General features: G+C 48.3%; 1 protein-coding gene across 2 annotated transcripts in view; it reads left to right on the top strand.

Annotated features, from left to right (window-relative positions):
* LOC143785576 (uncharacterized) overlaps nucleotides 1–14,828 on the top strand; it is a 96,930-nt gene that overhangs the window by 66,394 nt on the left and 15,708 nt on the right. The window contains exon 1 of one of the 2 annotated variants that reach the window (XM_077274557.1): nucleotides 9,625–9,772. The exons of the other annotated variant lie outside the window; for it this stretch is intronic. The gene's annotated coding sequence lies outside the window, so the exon portion shown is untranslated. Of the gene's footprint in view, nucleotides 1–9,624; nucleotides 9,773–14,828 lie in introns of those variants that run through there. 2 annotated transcript variants of the gene reach the window in all.

Here is a 14,828-nt window from a genome sequence, read left to right on the forward strand (position 1 = left end):
AGCAGCTCTACTCCGATGTCAGGAGCTGCGCTGCTGTCTGCCTCACACAGCAGGTGCGCGATGAAGTGACGTCATCGCGCCCCTGCTGTGTGTCAGCGGCGAGGGGAATCATGGGAGAGGGAGCGTCATCTGACGCTCTCTCCTCATTAACGAGCACTCGGGGGGCGGCGTTGGCGCCGGGACCCCTGGCTTACGGCCCCATAGCGGCCGTGTGAGCTGGGGGCCCCTGAGGGAGCAGGGGGTCTGCGGGCTCTGATAGCGGGCAGTGTTTAGCCGCAATTTGCAGCAAACGCTGCCCGCTATTATAGTGAAATGAATTCACTCCTCCCCACGCCCATGGGGGCGTGGGGAAGCGTGAATATTCATTTCACTTTAGCAGCGGGGACAGGCTTTGGCTTCCTGTCACCCGATGCTGCTCCGCTGGTACTGGGGGCCCCATAGCAGCAGCGTGGTGTGCGCTATTAGCGACACCCCACTTGCTGGGGGCCCCTGGAGCAGCGGGGGCCCTAGGCACTGCTGGCACTGTATGCCAGCAGGTGTCAGGGCCTGGGCCCACCGGAGAATCCTCCGGTTCTCCGGTGGGCCAGTCTGACGCTGAGACCAAAGCATAAATAGATATATCTGATCTGTGTATAGGCATATAAGTTTAGTAACCATCTTGCTTTTCAGTTTTATAGGTTTTGCCTATCATGCAAGCCCCATCTGGTGGGTTATGTTATATATACATCCACTAACTTACATTAAAGGGAACCTGTCACCCCCAAAATGGAAGTTGAGCTAAGCCCACCGGCATCAGGGGCTTATCTAGAGCATTCTGTAATGCTGTAGATAAGTCCCCGATGTATCCTGAAAGATGAGAAAAAGAGGCTAGATTATACTCACCTGGGCGGGCGATCCGATAGGTGTCGCGGTCCGATCCGGCACCTCCCATCTTCTTACGATGATGTCCTCTTCTTGTATTCACGCTGCGGTTCCGGCGTACTTTGTCAGCCCTGTTGAGGGCAGAGCAAAGTACTGCAGTGCACAGGCGCTGGGAAAGGTCAGAGAGGCCCGGCACCTGCACACTGCAGTATTTTGCTCTGCCCTCAACAGGGCTGACAAAGTACGCCGGAACCGCAGCGTGAATACAAGAAGAGGACATCATCGTAAGAAGATGGGAGGTGCCGGATCGGACCGCGACACCTATTTTATCGCCCGCCCAGGTGAGTATAATCTAGCCTCTTTTTCTCATCTTTCAGGATACATCGGGGGCTTATCTACAGCATTACAGAATGCTGTGCATGAGCCCCTGATGCCGGTGGGTTTAGCTCATCTTCCATTTTGGGGGTGACAGGTTCTCTTTAAAGGGAGCCTGTCACCATAAAAGGTCCGGCATCTGTACGCCCTCACATAGTGTTCTAGAATGCTCTCTATAGCTCCCAAATCCTCTATGCAAGGCACAACAAAGAGCTTTTATATTACTCACGGATGGCGCAGTCTGGGCGTCTCTAGTCTTGATCAGACGCCTACCCTTTTCTTGTGATCGCTGTCCTGCTTCGTGTGTAAGATGCATCCTACATCATGCATTCAGTGTCCTCTATCGCACTCCTGTGCAGGTGCACTTCTCTTTGCCCTGCTAAACTCAGAGCAAAGTATTGTAGTGCGCATGCGCCAGCTTTATTTCCAGGTAATCAGCGCCCTTTGGCCTTTCTCAGCGCATATGCACTACAGTTCTTGGCTCTGCTTTCAGCAGCCCAGAGAGAAGTGCGCCTGCACAGGAGCGCGATGGGTGACACTGTGCATGACGTAGGAAGTGTCATCCAGATGAAGCAATAATGGAGGATGGCGATCTTAAGTCAAGACCAGTTATGCCTTGGTGAGCACCATTGGTGAGTATATTGAGAGGCAATTTTTATGCCTTGCAGAGGGGATTTTGGACAGATTTACAGCCTTCCATATAGAGGCTGCCTATGGGGAGCTGCATTATACTATATGGAGGCCTATGGGGAATGTATTATACCATTTTGAGGACTATCTGGTGTATTATGCTATATCGAGGCTATCTAGGGGGCCATCATTCAGTGTGCGGATTACAGTGATGGGGCCATCATACAGTGTTGGAACCAGTTTGGGGGATATTAAGGGGTGAGTATATACAGTGAGGGGGCATCATACTGTGTATAGAGGAGCTGTAAAGGAGGGATACTCTGGAATTTATTAAATGTAAAGTGGGCACTTATTCTTACAGGGGAACTCAGGTTACTGTGACTATCAAAGGGGCACACAGGGCAATATTACTTTCTAGGGGGAAAAATGTGGGCACTGTTTTCTAGGGCACTTGCACCCGGCATTACTATATTATAGAGGGGTGCTTTAGAATTTAGAGGGCACAGAGAACCACAAGGTAGGTGCAGTAATGGGAACACATACAACAGCAGAGGCTTAGTATTGGGGTATCAGGTACAGTAATAGGGACACATATGACAGCAGCGGCTCAGTATTGGGGTATCAGGTGCAGTAATAGGGTCACATACGGCAGCAGAGGCTCAGTATTGGGGTATCGGGCAGTAATAGGGACACATACGGCAGCAGCGGCTCAGTATTGGGGTATCAGGGGCAGTAATAGGGACACATATGGAAAAATGAATAATACGGGCGACAAAAAATGAATGGCACAAGGAGCACAGTCCCGAGGAGAGGATACCTTTTCTGTCGGATCCAACTATCGACATGCGGTGATACGCCCCACTGGTAGTAAGGTGCTCTGCATATATGCAAGTAGTTTATTCAATCTTCATGTCAAGAGAAAAGAAAAATATGCGTCACTCACCCAGCTTGCGTGATATCGTAGCCTTTAATGCACCAAGATTTCGGTTACAAACATTTCATTCAGCTCGGCAGGTTACGTGGGGGTGCGGGGAGTGTGGAGGGGACGACGGCCATTTTGCGCGATCAGCGCTCCTACGGGTCCCCCGTATGATGGACCCGTAGAAGCGCTGATCGCGCGAAACGGCAGTCGTCCCCTCCACACTCCCCGCACCCCCACGTAACCTGCCGAGCTGAATGAAATGTTTGTAACCGAAATCTTGGTGCATTAAAGGCTACAATATCACGCAAGCTGGGTGAGTGCCGCATATTTTTCTTTTCTCTTGACATGAAAAATGAATAATAATATGTTCTCTAGGGCTGGTATTTACGACTGACCATATGGCGGTACTATCAGTGTTGCTGTTTGTATAGAGATTATTTTCAGCAGCAGCACGGTCATCTGCTGAGGTTCTCCTCTATTAGGCTATGTGCACACGCAGGTGGGATCTCTGTGGATTTTTTTCGCTCCTGTTTTTGTAAATCCGCAGGTAAACCGCACTGCGGATTTACCGCGGTTTTTGTGCGGATTCCACCTGCGGTTTTACACCTGCGGATTCCTATTGTGGAACAGGTGTAAACCGCAGCGGAATCCACACAAAGAATTGACATGCTACGGAATAAACAATGCAGCGTTTCCGCACTTTTTTTCCGCAGCATGTGCACTGCGGATTTTGTTTTCTATAGATTTACATGGTACTGTAAACTCATGGGAAAACAGCTGCAGATCTGCAGCGTTAAAACCGCTGCGGATCCGCAGCAAAATACGCAGCGTGTGCACATACCCTTAGGGTGCGTCACCGAATTGTAATGAAGATTACCTGGTTAGGGGCCCATTGAGAAGTTTCGCCCCCCCTGAGCCAAAACCCCAGCTACGCCCCTGGGCACTGTATATATATATATATATATATAAGAGGCATCGTGATTACTCGCTAATCCTGCCCCCTGCACAGTAGCTCGGCCCCCCACCACATCACCACACATAATTACGCCCCCCCACCCCATTACCACACACAATCCCGCCCCCCCACATTACCACACACAATCCTGCCCCCCACCACATTACCACACACAATCCCGCTCCCCACATTATCACACACAATCCCGCCCCCCCACCACATTACCACACACAATCCCGCCCCCCCACCACATTACCACACACAATCCCGCCCCCCACCACATTACCACACACAATCCTGCCCCCCACATTACCACACACAATCCCGCTCCCCACATCACCACACATAATCCCGCCCGCCCACCACATTACTATACACAATCCCGCCCCCCACCACATTACCACACACAATCCCGCCCCCACATTACCACACACAATCCCGCCCCCCCAACACATTACCACACATAATCCCGCCCCCCAACACATCACCACACATAATCCTGCCCCCACCCCATTACCACACATAATCCCGCCCCTCACCACATCACCACACATAATCCCACTCCCCACCACATCACCACACATAATCCCGCCCCCCACCACATTACCACACATAATCCTGCCCTCCACCACATTACCACACACAATCCCGCTCCCCACATTATCACACACAATCCCGCCCCCCCACCACATTACCACACACAATCCCGCCCCCCCCACCACATTACCACACACAATCCCGCCCCCCACCACATTACCACACACAATCCTGCCCCCCACATTACCACACACAATCCCGCTCCCCACATCACCACACATAATCCCGCCCGCCCACCACATTACCACACACAATCCCGCCCCCCACCACATTACCACACACAATCCCGCCCCCACATTACCACACACAATCCCGCCCCCCCAACACATTACCACACATAATCCCGCCCCCCAACACATCACCACACATAATCCCACTCCCCACCACATCACCACACATAATCCCGCCCCCCACCACATTACCACACATAATCCTGCCCTCCACCACATTACCACACATAATCCCGCCCACCACATTACCACTGATCATCCCGCCCCCACATTACCACACATAGTCCCACCCCCACCACATTACCACAGATAATCCCACCCCCTACCACATTACCACATATAATCCCGCCCCCCCACCACATTACCTTACATAATGCCACCCCCACCACATCACCACACATAATCCTGTCCCTCCACATTATCACAAATAATCCCGCCCCCACCACATTACCACATAATCCCGCTCCCCCACCACATTACCACAGATAATCCCCCCCACATTACCACACGAGGCTCCGTCCCCACACGTTACCACACGAGGATCCATCCCCTCACATTACCACACGAGGCTCAGTCTCTACACATTACCACACGATGCTTCGTTCCCACACATTACCACATGAGGCTCTGTCCTCATAGATTACCACACGAGGCTGTGTCCCCACACATTACCACACAAGGCTCCGTTACCCCACATTACGACACAAGGATCAGTCCCCCCACATTACCACACGAGGCTCCATCCCCACACTTTACCACACGAGGCTCCGCCCCCCCCACATTACCACACACAGCACTTCCTTTCTATGTAATTCAACCACTTCAGCCAAGGTAAACATACATTTAATTGCATCGCATTTTCCAAAACAAAATGAGCCAAGAAGAGTCGCCAGATCCATCTCACAGGCCGCAGGAAAATCCAGACAACTATGCAGTAGCTGATCGACAACAACAATATCAACTATATCGTATTCACCAGCAGCGTTAATTAGATAGCAATGAGTGTGCCAAGCGTTAGCTGGCTGGAAACAGCTAGTATACTATATTCAGGAGGAGATGACATGCAGCTATATATTATATACAGGAGATGACATACAGGTATATACTATATACAGGGAGATGACATACAGGTATATACTATATACAGGGGACATGACTTACAGGTATATCTAATATATAAAGCTGAATGTGTGTGTTTATGTGTGTGTATATGTCTGGGATTGACATCTGCACCGTCACATCTACAGCCACAAAATTTTGCACAGTCACACGTCTGGACCCTGAGAGCGTCATAGGCTATGTTGTGAGGCAAAATTTTAATCCCACGCGTTCCAATTCACCAAACAATTTTACCCCTATCTACATAATGGGGAAAAAGTGAAAGGAAAAGTGTTGGAGGCAAATTGACAGCTGCCATATGTGAACAAGGGGGACTTAAAGAGTGAGAGCGATGGCGCCAAAGAGTATATACCGTACAGTTGCTAAGGTGGGGCCCCGACATGGGATACTCACCACACACGGGGATATGAACACACACACAAAATGCGCCACACACTACCACGCACTTGAACACATCACCCTCAGCACACATTTCACCACACATACACCAACCTCGCCACATAAAAGTCGAAACACAAAAGTCGCCGCTCAAAACTCGCCACGCGCAAAACTCACCACATGCAAAACTTGCACACGTGGAAAAATTGCCACATGCACAAAAGTTGCAACACATGCAAAACTTGCTACACACAACTTGCTACACTAACCTGTCACATGCAACTCGACACACAAAAATTTGCTACACGCACGTCGCCACACAAAACTCATCTCACAAAAGTCGCTACATGCATGTCGCCACACGCAACTCAACACACACAACTTGACACATGAAACACATGAAACATGAAAGTCTGGTATTATCCTTCAAAAATAAAAATCTGATTAATAAGCAAACTACAAGAGCAACAACTGTACCATATAGGAAATACGGCAGCTGTCAGACACATGACCTGTCTATTATGTGTATGTGTGAGCTAATATATACTGCCAGGTGGGAGGGCTTCCTGTTGGCTGGGGATTTATCAGGCTGCCGATTTAGCTTACAAATACTGAGGTAAAAATACTGAGCAAATAACGTGTGAACAAGGTCTATTACAGGAGGAGATGACACAGATATATACTATATACAGGAGGTGATGACACAGGTATATACTATATACAGGGGAGATGACATACAGGTATATACAGTCATGGCCAAAAGTTTTGAGAATGACACCAAAATTATATTTTCACATGATCTGCTGCCCTCTGGTTTTTATTAGTGTTTGTCTGATGTTTATATCACATACAGAAATATAATTGCAATCATATTATGAGTACCAATAGGTTATATTAACAGTTAGAATGAGTTAATGCAGCAAGTCAATATTTGCAGTGTTGACCCTTCTTCTTCAAGACCTCTGCAATTCTCCCTGGCATGCTCTCAATCAACTTCAGGACCAAATCCTGACTGATAGCAGTCCATTCTTGCATAATCAATGCTTGCATTTTGCCAGAATTTGTTGGTTTTTGTTTGTCCACCCGTCTCTTGATGATTGACCACAAGTTCTCAATGGGATTAAGATCTGGGGAGTTTCCAGGCCATGGACCCAAAATCTCTATGTTTTGTTCCGTGAGCCATTTAGTTATCGCCTTTGCTTTATGGCAAGGTGCTCCATCATGCTGGAAAAGGCATTGTTGGGCGCCAAACTGCTCTTGGACGGTTGGGAGAAGTTGCTCTTGGAGGACATTCTGGTACCATTCTTTATTCATGGCTGTGTTTTTAGGCAAGACTGTGAGTGAGCCGATTCCCTTGGCTGACAAGCAAACCCACACATGAATGGTTTCAGGATGCTTTACAGTTGGCATGAGACAAGACTGGTGGTAGCGCTCACCTCTTCTCAGAATAAGCTGTTTTCCAGATGTCCCAAACATTATGCTTTTTTCTTGCCATAATACAAATTCTAACAGTCTATTCAGTAGGACTATCAGCTGTGTATCCCCCAGACTTCTGCACAACACAACTGATGATCCCAACCCCATTTATAAGGCAAGAAATCCCACTTATTAAACCTGACAGGGCACACCTGTGAAGTGAAAACCATTCCTGGTGACTACCTCCTGAAGCTCATCAAGAGAATGCCAAGAGTGTGCAAAGCAGTCATCAAAGCAAAAGGTGGCTACTTTGAAGAACCTTGAATATAAGACATAATTTCAGTTGTTTCACACTTTTTTCTTAAGTATATAATTCCACATGTGTTAATTCATAGTTTTGATGCCTTCAGTGTGAATGCACAATTTTCATAGTCATGAAAATACAGAAAAAATCTTTAAATGAGGTGTGTCCAAACTTTTGATCTGTACTGTATATATGTATGTATCTATATGTATATATGTATGTGTGTATGTATGTGTATGTATGTATGTATGTATGTATGTATATATATGTATGTATGTGTATGTATATATACACTCACTGGCCACTTTATTAGGTACACCTGTCCAACTTCTTGTTAACACTTAATTTCTAATCAGCCAATCACATGGCGGCAACTCAGTGCATTTAGGCATGTAGACATGGTCAAGACAATCTCCTGCAGTTCAAACCGAGCATCAGTATGGGGAAGAAAGGTGATTTGAGTGCCTTTGAACGTGGCATGGTTGTTGGTGCCAGAAGGGCTGGTCTGAGTATTTCAGAAACTGCTGATCTACTGGGATTTTCACGCACAACCATCTCTAGGGTTTACAGAGAATGGTCCGAAAAAGAAAAAAAATCCAGTGAGCGGCAGTTCTGTGGGCGGAAATGCCTTGTTGATGCCAGAGGAGAATGGGCAGACTGGTTCGAGCTGATAGAAAGGCAACAGTGACTCAAATCGCCACCCGTTACAACCAAGGTAGGCCTAAGAGCATCTCTGAACGCACAGTGCGTCGAACTTTGAGGCAGATGGGCTACAGCAGCAGAAGACCACACCGGGTACCACTCCTTTCAGCTAAGAACAGGAAACTGAGGCTACAATTTGCACAAGCTCATCGAAATTGGACAGTAGATTGGAAAAACGTTGCTTGGTCTGATGAGTCTCGATTTCTGCTGCGACATTCGGATGGTAGGGTCAGAATTTGGCGTAAACAACATGAAAGCATGGATCCATCCTGCCTTGTATGGAGCATCTTTGGGATGTGCAGCCGACAAATCTGCGGCAACTGTGTGATGCCATCATGTCAATATGGACCAAAATCTCTGAGGAATGCTTCCAGCACCTTGTTGAATCTATGCCACGAAGAATTGAGGCAGTTCTGAAGGCAAAAGGGGTCCAACCCGTTACTAGCATGGTGTACCTAATAAAGTGGCCGGTGAGTGTATGTATCTACTATATAATTGTCTAAGGGTCACTTCCGTCTTTCTGGCTGTCCTTGTTTGTCTGTCTGTCACAGTTATTCGTTTGCTGATTGGTCTCGCCAGCTGCCTGTCATGGCTGCCGTGACCAATCAGCGACGCGCACACTCCGGAAGAAAATGGCCGCTCCTTACTCCCCCGCACTCAATGCCCGGCGCCCGCATACACCCCTCCGCTCACCGCTCACACAGGGTTAATGCCGGCAGTAACGGACAGTGTTATGCCACGGGTAACGCACTCCGTTACCGCTGCTATTAACCCTGTGTGACCAAGTTTTTTTACTATTGACGCAGCCTATGCAGCACTAATAGTAAAAACAGCCGCAGCTCATCAGCGATCTCTCATTGTCTACAGTCACCACCATTCTGCTCTTCCTCACCTCAGGCAACAGGAGCTGGAAATACGGACCTGCTGTGCACTGTGCAGAGCCCGGACAGATAGTGCTCGGTGCTGTGCAGAGGCCGGACAGATAGCGCTCGGCGCTGTGCAGAGACCTGACACAGTGCAGCAGGAGTCACCACAGCCTGCAGTCAGCGGAGGAGACAGGACGCCTCACAGCTGCTCCCTCCCCTCTACACTCAGCCTGTGGGGTCACATGGGAGGGGCGGGGCTACAGGGAGGGGCGGAGCCAGAGTCAACCAGGAAGAAGGAAAGAAAGAGCAAAACGCTGCTTCCTGCTATCAGCTCTTCACTGGACTGAGGGAGGCCCCGCCCTTTCCGGTGACATCATTACCTCAAAATATCAACTGCGTTCTAGTCCCTACAAAGAGGTAAGGAGAGACAGAGGACAGGAGGGAAGAGAGACAGGAGGGAAGAGAGAGACAGAAGGGAAGAGAGAGACAGGAGGGAAGAGAGAGACTGGAGGGAAGAGAGAGACTGGAGGGAAGAGAGAGACTGGAGGGAAGAGAGAGACTGGAGGGAAGAGAGACAGGAGGGAAGAGAGAGACAGTAGGGAAGAGAGAGACAGGAGGGAAGAGAGAGACTGGAGGGAAGAGAGAGACTGGAGGGAAGAGAGAGACTGGAGGGAAGAGAGAGACTGGAGGGAAGAGAGACAGGAGGGAAGAGAGAGACAGGAGGGAAGAGAGAGACAGGAGGGAAGAGAGAGACAGGAGGGAAGAGAGAGACTGGAGGGAAGAGAGAGAGAGAGACGAGGAAAGAGAGAGACGAGGGAAGAGAGACTGGAGGGAAGAGAGACAGGAGGGAAGAGAAAGAGAGAGACGAGGAAAGAGAGAGAGGAGGGAAGAGAGAGACAGGAGGGAAGAGAGAGACAGGAGGGAAGAGAGAGACAGGAGGGAAGAGAGAGACGAGGGAAGAGAGAGACTGGAGGGAAGAGAGAGACAGGAGGGAAGAGAGAGACTGGAGGGAAGAGAGAGACTGGAGGGAAGAGAGAGACTGGAGGGAAGAGAGAGACTGGAGGGAAGAGAGAGACAGGAGGGAAGAGAGAGACAGGAGGGAAGAGAGAGACTGGAGGGAAGAGAGAGAGAGGAGGGAAGAGAGAGACTGGAGGGAAGAGAGAGACAGGAGGGAAGAGAGAGAGAGGAGGGAAGAGAGAGAGACAGGAGGGAAGAGAGAGAGACAGGAGGGAAGAGAGAGAGAGGAGGGAAGAGAGAGACAGGAGGGAAGAGAGAGACTGGAGGGAAGAGAGAGACTGGAGGGAAGAGAGAGACTGGAGGGAAGAGAGAGACTGGAGGGAAGAGAGAGACAGGAGGGAAGAGAGAGACAGGAGGGAAGAGAGAGAGAGGAGGGAAGAGAGAGACAGGAGGGAAGAGAGAGAGACAGGAGGGAAGAGAGAGACAGGAGGGAAGAGAGAGAGACAGGAGGAAAGATGAGAGACAAGTTGCTGAAGCTCACAACCCAATACAGTCCTGGCTGCATCCTGAAAAAAAAAATTCTATGTTGCTGTTTTTGAAAGTAGTATGAGGATCCTCGGCGTTGGATTCTGAGCTTATCTAATTTTCCAAAATATCAACCAATGCCTCATTTAAAGGGAACCTGTCACCCCCAAAATCGAAGATGAGCTAAGCCCTCCGGCATCAGGGGCTTATCTACAGCATTCTGTAATGCATTCTGTAATGCTGCAGATAAGCTCCTGATGTATCCTGAAAGATGAGAAAAAGGTTAGATTATACTCACTCAGGGGCGGTCCTGCTCCGGTTCTGGTCCAATGGGCTTCGCGGTCCGGGGCCTCCCATCTTCTTACGATGACATCCTCTTCTGGTCTTCACGCTGCGGCTCCGGCACAGGCGTACTCTATCTGTCCTGTTGAGGGCAAAGTACTACAGTGCGCAGGTGCCAGGAAAGGACAGAGAGGCCCTGCGCACTGCAGTACTTTGCTCTGCCCTCAACAGGACAAAGTACGCTGGAGCCGCAGCCTGAAGACAAGAAGAGGACGTCATCCTATGAAGATGGGAGGTCACGGACCGGACCACCCCCCCAGGTGAGTATAATCTAACCTCTTTTTCTCATCTTTCAGGTCACATCGGGGGCTTATCTACAGCATTACAGAATGCGTTACAGAATGCTGTAGATAAGCCCCTGATGCTGGTGGGCTTAGCTCATCTTCGATTTTGGGGGTGACAGGTTCCCTTTAATGTATTTATCAGATGCATTATTTTTTTCATCTTTTACCATTTTTTGCAGGATGCAGCCAGGCCCCTTTTTGTTGTTTGGGTGTACTGGGGCGTCTGTCCTTGGGTTCACTCATCTAGTGCTGGACAGCCGCCTGACATAATATTATGGGTGTCATTAATTGGCTGTAAGCCGCACACTGTGCATCAAACGTACCTGTGTGACTGGCGTTCTACTCAAGCCTCATTTGTGTGCATTTTTTCTTCTAGGTAGCCATCCCCTCCATATCTGGTAGGTGTGTGAGTGGCTGCTTTTATCAGTAGTTTGCACCTGTGCTGCTCTCATTCTCATGCCCTGTTCTCATACAGTGGGAGGGGCATCCTAAAGTGTAGTAACTAGTGTGGGGGCATTATACTGTGTGGTTGGCATTTATATAATGTAAGGACTGGTGAGGAGCCCATCATACCGTGTGGGGTCATTATTCAGTGTTTGAGCTAATGTCACATGTACGTCATGTGAAATAGCGCTTACTGAATGTATTGGGGGACACTTCACTTAGCAATGGGATTCAGTCACACAGGCACGATTTTCTCTATTAAACAGTCCATGCGGTTTATTATGCAGTCATAAACCGGGTCATGCACAATCCATTACACTTTGTGGAACACAATAGGCACCAACATATACGGCTGTAACTCACAGTTCAGACACTACAACCACCAGTCCTCATTGACTAGTTCCCAGGGGGTGTCCGTACACCGTATCAATGTCTCTACTCATATAGCACACACATTATTAGTTCGCAGCCACTACACATGCTGGACTTTACTCCGTCCAGTTACCATGGGTGACCGCACAGTTCATTAAGTGACCCCCTGTCCATGCACACACTTCCCCATACTCTGGGTTACTTTCCTGGAGCTCCTGCTCCACACGCTGATTCCTTGTCCGTCCTTATTCCCAGGGAAGCTGCTGAACTGGGATCACCGTCCCGGACAATCCCTTGCTCACTAGGCCACCTGACAGTCCAGATCTTCAGACGGGCTGTAGCTCCCCCAATGCAGTGCCATCACAGACTCTGCATTCATGCCTTTCCACATGCTCTTCAGGAAGTCCTACTCCCAGGATCTTCCAACACAGGCCTCTCAGTGCGCTATTCAGGGATCCGATCCTACTCCCAGGATCTCTCAATACACAAGTCTTCAGATCCACGGCCTCTCAGTGCGCTATTCAGGAATCCGGTCCACACAGGACATCCCAACACACAAGCCGTCCAGGATCTACACTCTCCATCACAGAGACCATGTGACCACACCATGGTCACATTATGGAGTTGTAACCACTCCCATAGGTTGGAGGTGTGTGTGGTTAGGCTACGTTCACATTTGCGTTGTGCGCCGCAGCGTCGGCGACGCAACTCACAACGCAAATGTGAACGCATGCACAACGCTACGTTTTGCGGCGCATGCGTCCTTTTTTTTCATTGATTTTGGACGCAGCAAAAATGCAACTTGCTGCGTCCTCTGCGCCCGGACGCGTGCGCCGCAGTGACGCATGCGGCGCAAAACGCAAGTGCGACGCATGTCCATGCGCCCCCATGTTAAATATAGGGGCGCATGATGCATGCGGCGACGCTGCGGCGCCCGACGCTGCGGCGATGACCGCAAATGTGAACGTAGCCTTAGCCAGACCCACCCAGCCTAACCCTGCAAGCCTCCCTTTATACTTATACAAATACAGGTCCCAGAACAACAACATTACTTCAGGCTTACAGCGCAGACTCCCTCTGCGACACATACCGGCCATTTACAATCCTGCCGGTCACTGTTTCACCATTATAATCACAATACGCCTCCATGCGCATTCTGAGGAGCACATACAGCGCCCCCTAGCTGCAGCAGAGGTCACTGCATCACAGTCACTATCTATAACTGTACTGTAATCACTCATATGTTCTGCAAGACTCATAGTTACCAATTCGTCACCTTATGCCGGATAAATTGGTGTTCGTTGTTGTATAGAGATTTATTTTCACGAACAGCATGGTCATCTGCTGAGATTCGCCTATACCCACAATTAGGGGCTACCACTGTAGTTGTAATCAGGGTTACCTGGTTAGGGGCCTCTCAGATGTCCCTGCCCCCTTGAGCTGAACCCCTAGCTACCCTTCTGGGTGGGAGGCTAGGTGGCAAAACATGTCTCTGGTATTCGTCACCTGATATTTTCTGAACCCACCAACACCCCTGACATTCAATATTGTAAAAGTAGAATATAATTTACTGGACCTCTGCTCTGTCATTTGATATAGGTCTGCAAACATTTTACTTGTCATGCGTGTTGCCACGCTCAATTTCCGCTATAGAAAAAGGAGAGGAGTGTCATGGAAAATATCATCATCCAATTGTAATTGGTACTGGACAGTGTAACTGTGTTTGTATATAAGAATTTAGATATTGTTACCCGCTCTATTCACACCTATAGGACTTCTAGGCAAAGGGAGACATGTGCAAAGACATATATATAAAAAAGCTGCACAAGACAAAGTAAGCACCCCTGGTGGTGTATTGCTAATGAGATTAAATTAAAATGAAAAAAACGTCTCTGCTCTATATAGTGTGAACATGGATGGTATTTACTCCGATAAAATACCATCCACACTAATCCTCATCAATTGTGCAAATGCCTGCTTGATAAATTTAATTTTTAGTCACGTATAGCAAATTGCAATAAAAATGGATATATTCAAAACAGCAATTTGCTATGCGTGACTAAAAATTCAATTTATCAAACAGGCATTTGCACAATTGATGGGGATTAGTGTGGATGGTATTTTATCGAACCAAATACCGCCTATGTGTTCACACTATACAGCGCAGAGACGATTTTTAATTTTAATCTCATTAGCAATACACCACCAGGTGTGTTTATTTTGTCTTGTGCAGTATTTATATGATGAATTAATGATGATATTTAACTGTTTTTGTAGTTTTAAATATATCCTTTTTTATTGCAAACACATATAGTTAGACATCATACACATACACCATGTAATAAAAATGTGTTATCCAATAGCTGTAGTGGATAAAGTGAATACCACGGTTCGCAGGCACAGTTCGTTATTTACTAAGATCAGTGGATAATGGAGTTTTCCATATAATAATTTTTGTCGATTTTAGTTAAACCCAATACTATTTGACATGGAATTATGAAATAAAAATCCTTCAGCACATGCTGTGGTAACATTAACAGCTTTAATCA

This window comes from Ranitomeya variabilis, chromosome 7 (genome assembly GCF_051348905.1).
Source record: "Ranitomeya variabilis isolate aRanVar5 chromosome 7, aRanVar5.hap1, whole genome shotgun sequence".
Lineage (NCBI taxonomy): Eukaryota > Metazoa > Chordata > Amphibia > Anura > Dendrobatidae > Ranitomeya > Ranitomeya variabilis.